The following is a 12,107-nucleotide window of genomic DNA, read 5'->3' on the forward strand; positions in this document are numbered from 1 at the left end:
AAGAGATTCGCTTGAGAGTGACATGGCCTCAACAGAAGGTACACAAAGTTAATTCACTCAATGCATATGATAGGTACTTCTCGAATAGCATTAATTATATATTCATATAAAAGCGCATTTAATTTGCAGGAGGCAGCACAGGCTCGTGTCCAGTCAGGGCACACCTCTCGGCTTGGCCGGATGGGCTCTAATGGCTTTCGAGCACTCTTTGTAAGTGCACAAATTTTTTGTTCAACTATCTATAGGTATTTGTATATACATACATATATAATATATATGTATCCATGTATCTATGATCTCATATGCATTCAATTCACTTCTTACTTATATATATGCAATGTTTAAATGACAGAGAAAGGATTATGGTCGAGCACCATCTGCAGACGAGATATGGAGAGCCACAATTTACGGCTATAGAGCGCTACAGAAGGAGATGCCGACACCCGATGCTTTTGTACTCAAATAGCCAATAGACATTTTTAATTACAGGAGCAACATGGTGAGAACGACATGGACGAGGTTGCTCGACAGGTAGCAGCAGGGTTATCATCGCAACCACCCAAGAATGTACAAGAGGAGGACTCTTCCTCCGATGACTCCGATTAATGATAGAGCCATTTAGTGCTGAGTTTGTAGACATAATTTTTTGATACATATAGTCGCTCATTCAGAATGATGGCGCTCTTTCATTAACATTTTCTTTATGTATGTGTGTTTTTGGCCATGATGCACATGTGTTATATCTATCAAGAGTTTCTTGAAGTGTCTACCTCCCAAATCTACAGATTTAAATGTTAATTGATTGTAAAAATTAATTTATACTTACCGTAATCGATGTCGGCCATTGCTTTTTCAAAAGTCGATGTATGTCGATTCTTGGGTCTTTTGTCGTACACGAATGCGCGTGCGTATGTGTGTGTGTGTGTGTGTGAGAGAGAGAGAGAGAGAGAGAGAGAGAGAGAGAGAGAGAGAGAAAGAGAGATTTTTTATGATGTTTGTATACGTACGATGTGTGTGTGATAAAGAGGCAAGTGTGTATGAGAGAGAGAGAGAGAGAGACCAATGTTTATGTGAAGTGTGTGTGTGTGTGAGAGAGAGAGAGAGGGAGAAAGAGAGAGAGAGAGAGAGACTAATGTTTATGTGAAGTGTGTGTGTGTGAGAGAGAGAGAGAGAGGGAGAAAGAGAGAGAGAATGTGTGTGCAAGAGACACAAGTGGAGATAATGTGTATGAGAGAGAGAGCGAGAGAGAATGCGCATCGGCTAAAAAAAAAACGTTCAGAACAAAGGTCTTTTAAGCGAACCCAACGGCTAAAAAAATAATACAAATAGGGTCGCTTATGCCACCTTCGTAACGTCGTTTATGCCACCCAAACAGGGTCATTTATGCCACCCAAAATAGGGTCGTTTATGCCACCTTCGTAGGGTCGTTTATGCCACCCAAACAGGGTCGTTTATGCCACCCAAAATAGGGTCGTTTATGCCACCTTCGTAGGGTCGTTTATGCCACTCAAAAAAGGTCGCTTATGCCACCCAAACTTAGGTGTTTATGCCACTCAAAAAAGGGTCGTTTATGCCACCAAACAACGTGGTTTATGCCACCCTCGAAACGTCGTTTATGCCACCCAAATGCGATGCATATGCCACCCTAAAAACGTGGTTTATGCCACCCAAATAGAGTCGTTTATGCATCGCAAAAACATCGCTATAGAGGTCGTTTAAACGATGTTCAAAAGCGACCTTTGGAACGACTTCTGTAGCGACCCCCGTAAGGGTCGCTACAGGCTTCTACTCTTGTAGTGCCTTTGTAGGCTCATCTTTATCTTCTTGATTTTCTTCATCAAGCATTGCAATCATCGTTGGAGGTTGTTGGTTTGTTGTTGGTGGCTGTGTTGGATGGATATTCTGCTCATGGTTCTCTAAAAAGAATGCCTTCTCCTCCATTTGATGCGGTTGCTAAGCAAATACCACATCTTGACTCAACAACACCTTCTAGTCATAGGATTATGAAGGTGGCAACCCTTTGCCTTTTCACTATACCCTAGGAACATGCAGTTACGGCTCTTGGGATCCCATTTGGTCTTGTTTTCATCTGGCAGGTGCACATAATAGTCACTTCCAAAAATTTTGAAATGTGCAGCTGAAGGTCTCTTACCAAAAATAGGCTTGCTACCCTTTCACACCTTTGGTGTAGCCACGATTGAGAATATACACAACAATGTTTGATGCTTCTACCCCTCGGGGGGGTCACTCGTATAAATATGTAAGTATCACGTGGATTCAACAGAAGGACATTTTAAATATTTAAAACTTACAGAAATATATTTACAAAGGGGATTTATTTATTGTATTTTAAAAAAATTACAGATTTGAATAGGAAAGGATACATTATATTCACTAAAAAATTCACAGATAAGGGACTTTTTAAATAGGCCTTGAACGCACGTGATATAGAGGATTTACATATAGTGACCCCCCCCCCCCCCCCCCCCCGAGTTCTACCCAGAGATCTATTGACGTACCTGATGAAGTTGATGCTGGTACATGAACAATAATAGCTATTTTAGAGTGTCTTTGACAGGTTGTTACCTTTCATCACAGTCCTGGCCATTTCACAGATCACACGATTCTTGCGCTCCACTCTCCATTCTGTTGTGATGTATGGGTCGGGGGCTTCTACTGTTTGATTCCATGACTCTTGCAATAATCGCCAAAATTATTTGATGTTAACTCACTGCCTCCATCTAATATCAACATATTTAGCTTCTTTCTAGATTCATTCTAGACCATAATGGCATACCATTCTTTGAATTTACCGAAGGCATGGTCCTTTGTTTGAATAGGAAGTATATCCATATCCTTCTACTGTAATTGTTGATCACTATCATGAAGTAAAAGGAACCACTTCCATCTCCATCTTCCCATACAGGTCCATCTGAAGGAGATCAAGAGGATCCTCTACTCTGCTGATCTCTTTAGCTTTCCCAACATGCAAATTTGATAGATCTGTAATTTATAGTAAGTCTACAATAATCCCAGTTTTTTGCATCATCAACATGAGCACTATAAGCTGAGAGTTCATAAATGTTGTTGCGTCATTTTCCTCTCCCAACAACCTTGCCATTGGATATTGTGACAACATTAGCAGCATTATGCTTGCTAATAACCCAATCTATCATTGGATATTGTGACAACATTAGCAGCATTATGCTTGCTAATAACCCAATCTCATGCTAGAACGAAGCACATTGAGGTGCATTATCACTTTGTGAGGGAGAAGGTTCTAGCAGGGGAGGTTGATCTTGAGTATGTCAGCACCGAGGAGCCGGTGGTGGCTGATGTTTTTACGAAGGCCTTGGGTACAGAGAAGCTTCGCAGATTAAAGAGCTTACTTGGTATACTCGAGATGGACTTGAGATGAGGGGGAGTGTTGAGATATCAAGCTCTCCAGGGTGACTCTCATTTATGTCACCGTCTTTTACTGTTGTACTTGTGGCATAGTTAGACAGCCACGTACGTTTAGATTGGGTTCACATATGAACCATGTATTCTAGGGTTACACATATAGGGTATACCCCTCTCTCTTTGTATTGTTGTTGTGTGCTATTTTCAAGTAAGTGAAGATAGGCTTCAACCTCCGTATCTTTTGTCCTCTCTCTTTTGTATATTGTGAGATTGCTGCAAGTTGAGTCTCCTCCATCTCTCCCGCATTCTTTTCATCCTCTTCAGCCATTGTGGAACAAGATGCACACCTTCCAATAGTAGATCCTTCATGCTGGTAGTAAGGCTATTTCTTTAGATGACATGTCCATCTCATTGTTGACACATATGATGCTGGATAGTATGTATTCTACCTTCTACCCCTCTGTCATTACTAGTGGACATCTCAGCAATGTTATGTCTGATGGTACTTGATCAAGAGGAGTAATTCTTGAAACCATTTGGTTCTTAGCATGGTTAGGTGACATGATTTTTGTGCTTTTTGAAAGCATACAACACATTACTTATAGCATAAATTATGTACCTTAATATATGTAATGAACTTACAATGTTGTGAGTCAAAAAGCACATTTTATCATTGCAATCATTTTTAAAGGTTTGAAATAAATGTGCTATGCCACTAAAAGTAGTAAATGCCCTAGATAGTGCTTTTTTGATCACCTTCCCATGCTAAGACCATCTACTAGAGGGTTTGAGACCTTGATAGGCCATAAGTCCAAGGATCAACACAAAGGGAAAGATCAAGGTAAGTCTCCTTGGACTAAGTCACCTGAGACTCATCGCAAGGGGGACACTAATGTAGCCAAAGACCACATATGCCATCATTGTGGTACCAAGGGTCATGACTGGAGGAAATGCCCTTTTTGTAATCAAAAGCGGACACATGTGTATCCACTGAGGTTATAGCAATCATGTAGAACCTTGAGCTCTTCTGCATTGAGGTGCTCAGCCTAGATACTACGACATTATCTAATGAGGAGCCTATTGCTTTTTATGCTATTGATACATGTGAATGGATCCTTGATTGTGGTGCTTCGCACCACATGACTCCTTCCCATGCTTCATTGTAGGACCCCACTCAACATTGTGGGAATGTATTCATCGGCAAAAAATCATTGATCCTTGTACATGGAGAGAGAAATTTAAAGATAATGCCTGACAAAAAAGAGAAGGGAGGCATTTCTCTCATGTCCACTACTCCCTTAGCTTGTGACTTGTTGCCAGTCTACAAGGTATGAATATTTGGCAAGAAGGTTGAGTTTGAGGAGTCCATCATTTGGATAAGGCCACCGGTCAGGTGGTTTGGAGTGGTAGGGTTCACAATGGCATATACAAACTCTGCACTTTTCCCTCTCTTATAGGTATTCCCATCGGTAATCTCATGAATTACAAGCTTGGCCACTTGAATGTAGATGCATGCATTATGGCATGCCTTTTGTTGGCACATGGTTCTTGGCCTACCAAGCATTGGCACCCGCTAGGGTCAATGTCCCTCCCGCATCTGTGGCAAACAACATTGCGAGCCCTTTGCCAAGAAAGCTACTAAACATGCTACAATACCTCTTGTGGTTGTCCATATGGATTTATATGGCCCACAACAAACCACATTTTGGGGGAATCTATGCACATAGTTGATGAATTTAGACATTTCACTTGGATCGCAGCACCCCAAATACAATGGAGCAACATGTGTAAAGCATGGATATGCAATACAGAATAAAAAGACTAACATAAGCTACTGCATTGACAACAATTTAGATAACACATGGAATGGTGGTAAATATAGAATATATTCATATTTGAGTCTGCATAAAAGATGAATACAACCGTCATCACAGGTAATATCATAGAGAATACATGAATAGATGTCTGACAAAGATATCTAATGAATACACATTATGTTAGCTATCAATGCCCCACTCTCATGTAACTACGTGGGAACCAGCTAACTCTACTTGTGAGCCCCCCATATGAGGAGAAGGCATCTGAGTAGCTAGGCACCCAGTAGGTGGTTTAGACACCAGATGGGGGCCATGTGTGGCCTGATGGCTAGACAGCTTTGTACAGAGTTGGCACACTGCCAACTAGGCTACATGCCAGTGCGGGAAGGCATTCCATGACTAACCGCACTAAGGGTTGATGGAGCATTTCTCGGGGCAACCCACCCTCGGGTTGCGGGGCCCGTTTGGGGCACCAGATGATCTCGGATGGCTCTGGGCCAAACGAAAATTATCGGTTAGTTGCTCAAATTTGTGCCACCGTTCTAACGACTGGTCGGAGGCCTAGTTCTATGACTAACTGACCCTTAGGTGGCCAACTTGGGCTGATTGAGTTGGGCATATGACTAAGGCAAACCGACTAAGTCCTTGGTGGCTATATAAGAGCAAGTCCGTGAGGTCCATATTCACCATAAGCTACATCGAGCTTGTTTTCCTTAGCACCCAGCCTCCGTCTTATATTGTTTCCAGCACGCCATTGAAGCTCTGTCTCACAGGAGCGCACGGCTGGGAGGCATCGCCATCTATTATATTCATCTACACTAATCAGTTTTTTGATTCTCCATATTGTCATATTGTCTCTCTTGTACTCGAGATCCTGTTATCTGTTAGCATAGACGTTGTAATCTTTTCTTACATGGTATCAGAGCACTAGGCAAGAAGACTTCGCAGTGTGTGTTTGTTTGCGAACAGATTGTGAGAGATGGCTCAGCCTGCAAGACTACGTATCCTGCTTTTTGGTGAAAGCTGAAAGTTGGACGGATCAAACTACCCTCTATGGAAGTTCAAAATGAAGGCCATCCTAAATGCTTATTATGAGCTTTGGGAGGTTGCTATGGGTGTGGAGGTGAAGCTGGTTACAAGGCCGAACCCGGCTAATCCAGCGCAACAGATCGTGCCGACTGCGGATTAGATTCTCGCGTGGAGAAGAAGAGATGCAGATGCTCTTTGTTCTATTGTCTGCAGCGTCAGTGATTTGGTCATGGCATTGATTCAACATGTCACCACGTCGGCAGAGGCATGGACGATCTTGAAAAATCAATACGAGACGATGAATCAAACGTGGATCTAGAATCTTGAGAATCAAGTCGCTCTAATAAGAAGCTGTATGAATTTGAGGCGGTAGAAAAATTCATCACCAGAGTGAAGAATCTGTGTGACTAGATGACTGCGATTGGGATCACCATCACCAGCAAGGATCTTGCACGAAGGTGCATACAGATTCTCCCCAAAACGTACGACGGCCTGGTTATGGCACTAAACATGCAAAACAAAAATCCCTCTCTCAACTTTGAGGATTTCAGTGCCATGCTTCAGGAGGAGGAGATGCGTCAAAAGACCAGCACGGGAGAAGATTCTGCCTTCTCGGCTGGACAGAGAAAAGGTAAAGGTAAGGACTCTGGTAACCCATCTTCTTCTGAAGACAAGAAAAAGAAGAAGAAGATCAAGTGCTTCTACTGCGGCAAGGCTGGGCACAAGCAGCCCGAATGTCGAAAAAAGCTTGCAGAGATGAGAAGAACGACATGAAGAAAGAGTCCAGCAACAACATGTAGGAAGTTGAAACGAAGCTGTTCGTAGCGATTGAGGAGATTTGCATGAAGGCAATTCATATTCATGGATCATCGACAGTGGTGCGTCACGTCACCTGACCAGTCATAAGGGTTGGTACACCTCTCTACATCCGGTAGAGAATGACATCCTGGTAGCTAATAATCGGCAACAATGCAAAATGTCCTACAAAAGGGAAAGGTACCATCGCTCTTAAGTAACAAATGGAGTTATGAAGCAATTGTATGATGTTCTCTATGTGCCAGACATCAAGAGGAACTTGCTGTCCGTTGCTGCGATCATTGATTGTGGCCTCAAGGTCCACTTCGATAAAGAAGGCGCAGAAATTGTGGATCTTCAAGGGAAGGTCGTTGGCAAGGGAATGTGGCACAACAACATTTACGAATTCTTAGCTTTCAGTGCTCGAGCCGATGTGAGCAACAGTAAGCTGTGCCATGAGAGGTTTGGTCATCTAAACCTTGCTTCCTTGAAGGAGATGCATAAAGTAAGATGATTGTTGATCTACTAGAAATTACAGATCTGCCAGATGTATGTGAAGCTTGTGTGATGGGCAAGCAGCATCGGCAGTCATTCCCAAAAGAGGCCAGCAGGGAAAAGGCTCCTCTAGAGCTCGTTCATACAGACCTCTGTGTGGGAAGATGGATACAAAAGCGTTGGGTGGTTCCTTCTATTTCATGACACTGATCGACGACTACAGTAGAAGGATCTGGATATACTTTCTGAAGACAAAGGACCAGGCTTTTGGTAAGTTCAAAGAATGGCATGCAATGGTCGAGAAGCAATTGGGAAAGAAGCTGAAGATGCTGAGATTAGACAGAGGTGGAGAGTTCACATCAAGTGAATTAAAAAGTGGAGAGTTCACATCAAGTGAATTAAAAAGTTATGTGAAAAGTCACGGAATCAAGAGGCAAAAACCTCCTCCACATACGCCGTAGCAAAATGGAGTAGTGGAGTGCAAGAATCGTGTCATCTGCGAAATGGCGAGGAGTATGATGAAAGAAAAAGATCTGCCAATTACGTTTTGGGCTGAAGCATGTACACTGCAGTTTACATTCTGAATCGTAGCTTTACAAAGGTTGTGAAAGGGATGACTCCGCTGCTGTAGGCCTTTTCTGGTATGAAACCTTCTGCTGCACATTTCAGAGTTTTTGGAAGTGACTATTTTGTGCATGTTCCTGATGCAAACAAGACCAAGTGGGATCCAAAAAGCCGCAAGTGTATCTTCTTGGGTTACACTAAGGAGGCAAAGGGTTACCGCCTCTACAATCTTGCAACGAAGAAGGTATTGGTGAGTCGAGATGTGGTCTTCTCAGAACAACCGCATCAATTGGAGGAGGAGGGTTCCTTCCCAGACACCCAGGACCAGGATATTCAGTCGACATAGCCACCAGCACAGCAGAGCAGACCATGCTCCCCCAATGGTGCTTGGGCAGAATGAAGAAGACAAAGAAGAAGAAGAGGACGAGCCTGTAGAACCACAATGGCAATGGCCATTCCCAATGTGGGTACATCAGCTTTTGGACGACAGGGAACCTCCAGTCATTGAGGAGGCACCAACAGAACATCGCCGGTCCAGGAGATTGGAGGAGCAACGCAAAGCGTAGGAACACCTTGTCAACTATGCCGCCCTGATGATAGAATTGCTCTGTGCTGAAGAACCCAAGTGTCTTGAAGAGGCACAATGAGATAATAGGTGGATGGAGGCCATGCAGTCTGAGTATGGCTCCATAATGAAGAACAACACTTGGGACCTTGTGGATCGACCACCAAAATGCAAGGTAATCGGCACCAAGTGGGTGTACAAAGCCAAGTACAAGTCCGACGGCATGTTGGATAAGTATAAGGCTCGGCTCGTGGTGAAGCATTTCGCACAGGTACATGGTTTTGATTATTCAGATACCTTTGCTCCCACAGCTCGACTAACAACAATTTGCAGTGTTTTGGCCTTAGCAGCACAGGAAGGTTGGCCCGTGTTTCAGATAAATGTAAAATCCACCTTTTTGAACGGAGATCTCAAGGAGGAGGTTTATGTGGAGCAGCCACTTGGATTTGTACTCCCCGATTCAAAAGGTAAAGTCTGCAAGTTGAAGAAGACACTTTAGGGGCTGAAACAGGCCCCACGAGTGTGGTACCAGCGAATTGATGCCTACTTACTACAGCAAGGGTTCATGAGGAGCCCATCTGATGCAAACTTATATTCCTACAGAGAAGGAGGGCCCATCTGATGCAAACTTATATTCCTACAGAGAAGGAGGCAGGTGTATGATCTTAGTCCTTTATGTGGACGACCTCATCACGACAGGGAGCCATGAAGAAAAGATCTCACAGACGAAGAAGATGCTGGGACGAGAGTTTGAGATGACAAACCTTGGACTGATGCATTATTGTTTGGGGATTGAGGTTTGGTAGGAGCCATATTAGATCTTCATATTGTAGCAAAATTATGCTGGAGAGATACTGAAGGCATTCGGCATGGCTGAGTTGGTACCCCAATGGAGGTTGACTTGAAGCTCTCAAGGGAGGATTCATTGCAATTTGCTACCACAGGTGGACAAAGGAAAGTATAGAAGGTTGGTGGGGAGCTTGATCTACTTGTGCAACACACAACCGGACATCAATTTTGCAATTGGTGTACTTAGCAGGTTTTCCAACAAGCCCCGGGAGAACCATTGGAGGGCAGGGATGCAGGTGCTAAAGTATATCAAAGGCACTCTACATTATGGCTTTACCTATACCAAGGGCAGCACCTTGACTGGATTCTGTGATTCGGATTGGGCAGGAGACGTGGACATCAAGAGATTAGTGACAGGTTACTGTTTCTCACTTGGATCTAGAGTTGTTTCATGGGTCAGCAAGAAGCAGCCAACGGTTGCTCTTTCTTCTACCGAGGCTGAATACAAATCAGCATGTTTTGCCTCTTGTGAGGCAGTGTGGTTGAGGAGGATTTTGGGGACATGGGTGTAGCGCAAAGCAAAGCAACGCAATTGTTATGTGACAATCAGAGTTGCATGGCAATTGCTAAAAACCCTGTGTTCCACGCTCGCACCAAACACATTGAGATTCAGTATCACTTTGTGTGCGAGTTGATCATGGATGGAGAGGTCGACTTGGTGTATTGTTCGACCGCAGAGAACGCGGTGGACATCTTCACGAAGGCTCTTGGAAGAGAGCTACTAGAACGACATCTTCATCGACTCGGCGTTGGGCCAAAAAGGTAGTTCACCTTATGGTGGACATGGAGGGGGGGTGTTAGATATCAATGCCCCACTCTCATGTAACTACATGGGAACCAGCTAACTCTACTTGTGAGCCCCCCATATGAGGAGAAGGCATCTGAGTAGCTAGGCACCCAGTAGGTCCTGGTTTAGATACCAGATGGGGGCCATGTGTGGCATGATGGCTAGACGGCTTTGTACAGAGTTGGCACACTGCCAGCTAGGCTACATGCAAGTGCGAGAAGGCATTCCATGACTAACCGCACTAAGGGTTGATGGAGCATTTCTCAGGGCAGCCCACCATTGGGTTGCGGGGCCCGTTTTGGGGCACCAGATGATCCTGGATGGCTCTGGGCTGAACAATAACCGTAGGTTAGTTGATCTAATCTGTGCCACCATTCTAACGACTGGTCGGAGGCCTAGTTCTGTGACCGACCCTCATGCGGCCAACTTGGGCTGACTGAGTCGGGCATACGACTAAGGCAAACCGGCTAAGTCCTTGGTGGCTATATAAGAGCAAGTCCGTGAGGTCCATATTCACCATATGCTACAATGACCCTGTTTTCCTTAGCATCCAGCCTCCGTCTTATACTGTTAGTCTGTTTCCAACACGCCATCGAACCTCTGTCTCTTAGGAGTGCACAGCTGGGAGGCATCACCATCTACTGTATTCATCTACAGTAATCGGTTTTTTGATTCTCCATATTGTCATACTGTCTCTCTTGTACTTGAGATCTTGTTATCTGTTAGCACAAACGTTGTAATCTTTTCTTACACATTACATGTATCAGTTATAGACGTTGCATGAGACATCCGCACCAACTGATATAACTGGTTGCATGAACTATGCAACTCTTAGTATCTCCGCAAGAGGCCACATAAGAGTACTTATGCCCTTAACACTTGGCACTCACGATGGACTGTGCGAACCACACAATCAATCGGATGCCTTAATTGTGCCTAAATTTATTACAATCCTTTTGGGCATAGCCGAGGCAAAGAACCTGTATACATAATAGAAAAAAGTATGTGTATTTTTTAGTAAGGAAAAGAGTGCTTGAAGTTGTTGCCATCTGAAAAATTTCCCACCTTGGTCGATAAGTGAACCACTGAAGGAGGAAAACTTTGCCTTCCTTTTTCTCCGATTCATCTCCTTTTTCCTTATCTTTTCTCATGTTGGTTTAAATAATGCGTTGAAGAGGTCTGCTTAACAGCTTTTGAGGAGCTGTGCAGATCAATCACATGCTTGTGGTCCCTCATCTGGATGAGAGGATGAAGAACTCATACCGACATAAAGTGTGCTGCTAGGACCTGCCTCGTCCTCTGCCATGCGAACTTTGATTGCCTCCGCATCTACTTCTGGAGTAGTTGCATTACATCATCCCATGCTTTTCCGAATTGCTTCATGATGAGCACGGATTTCTAGGCTTCGAGCACGGAATGTTTGAGTTGAAACAACTTGTGCAACATGCAAACGGGCTTCACGTGCCGCAATGTCTTCCTCACGATCATGCGGAAAATATTCGATAGGAGCATCAGCCTCATAGACACAAGCAAGCAATGCATTGCGCTCCTCAATATTCTGTACCCATTGGAGAGAACGAGGGCGATTGTAATCAACCGTCTCAGGATCAGGCTATCTCCGCCCTAAAACATTAGTAGGCTGTTGAGAAAAAAGGGACATAGAAATAGGTAGCAGTTCAGAAAACTGTGTATGATAAATATATTTTTGAGACAGAAATGCGTTAGCATCACGCCACCATGGAGGTTTAGGGGGAAGAGTAAGAGCAAGGGAGTGGGCATAAACAAAATTCGAGCAAAAAATAGG

At 43.9% G+C, this 12,107-nt stretch overlaps 1 long non-coding RNA gene across 1 annotated transcript; it reads left to right on the forward strand.

Annotated features, from left to right (window-relative positions):
• LOC147638770 (uncharacterized) lies at positions 1 to 383 on the forward strand. The gene is made up of 3 exons (XR_015265577.1): positions 1 to 38; positions 130 to 210; positions 353 to 383. It is a non-coding gene; the product is annotated as an uncharacterized LOC147638770 (long non-coding RNA).
• Positions 384 to 12,107: the final 11,724 nt, after the last annotated feature.

This window comes from Cibotium barometz, chromosome 5, assembly GCF_041138505.1.
Source record: "Cibotium barometz isolate CiBa-2024 chromosome 5, ASM4113850v1, whole genome shotgun sequence".
NCBI classification, from domain to species: domain Eukaryota; kingdom Viridiplantae; phylum Streptophyta; class Polypodiopsida; order Cyatheales; family Cibotiaceae; genus Cibotium; species Cibotium barometz.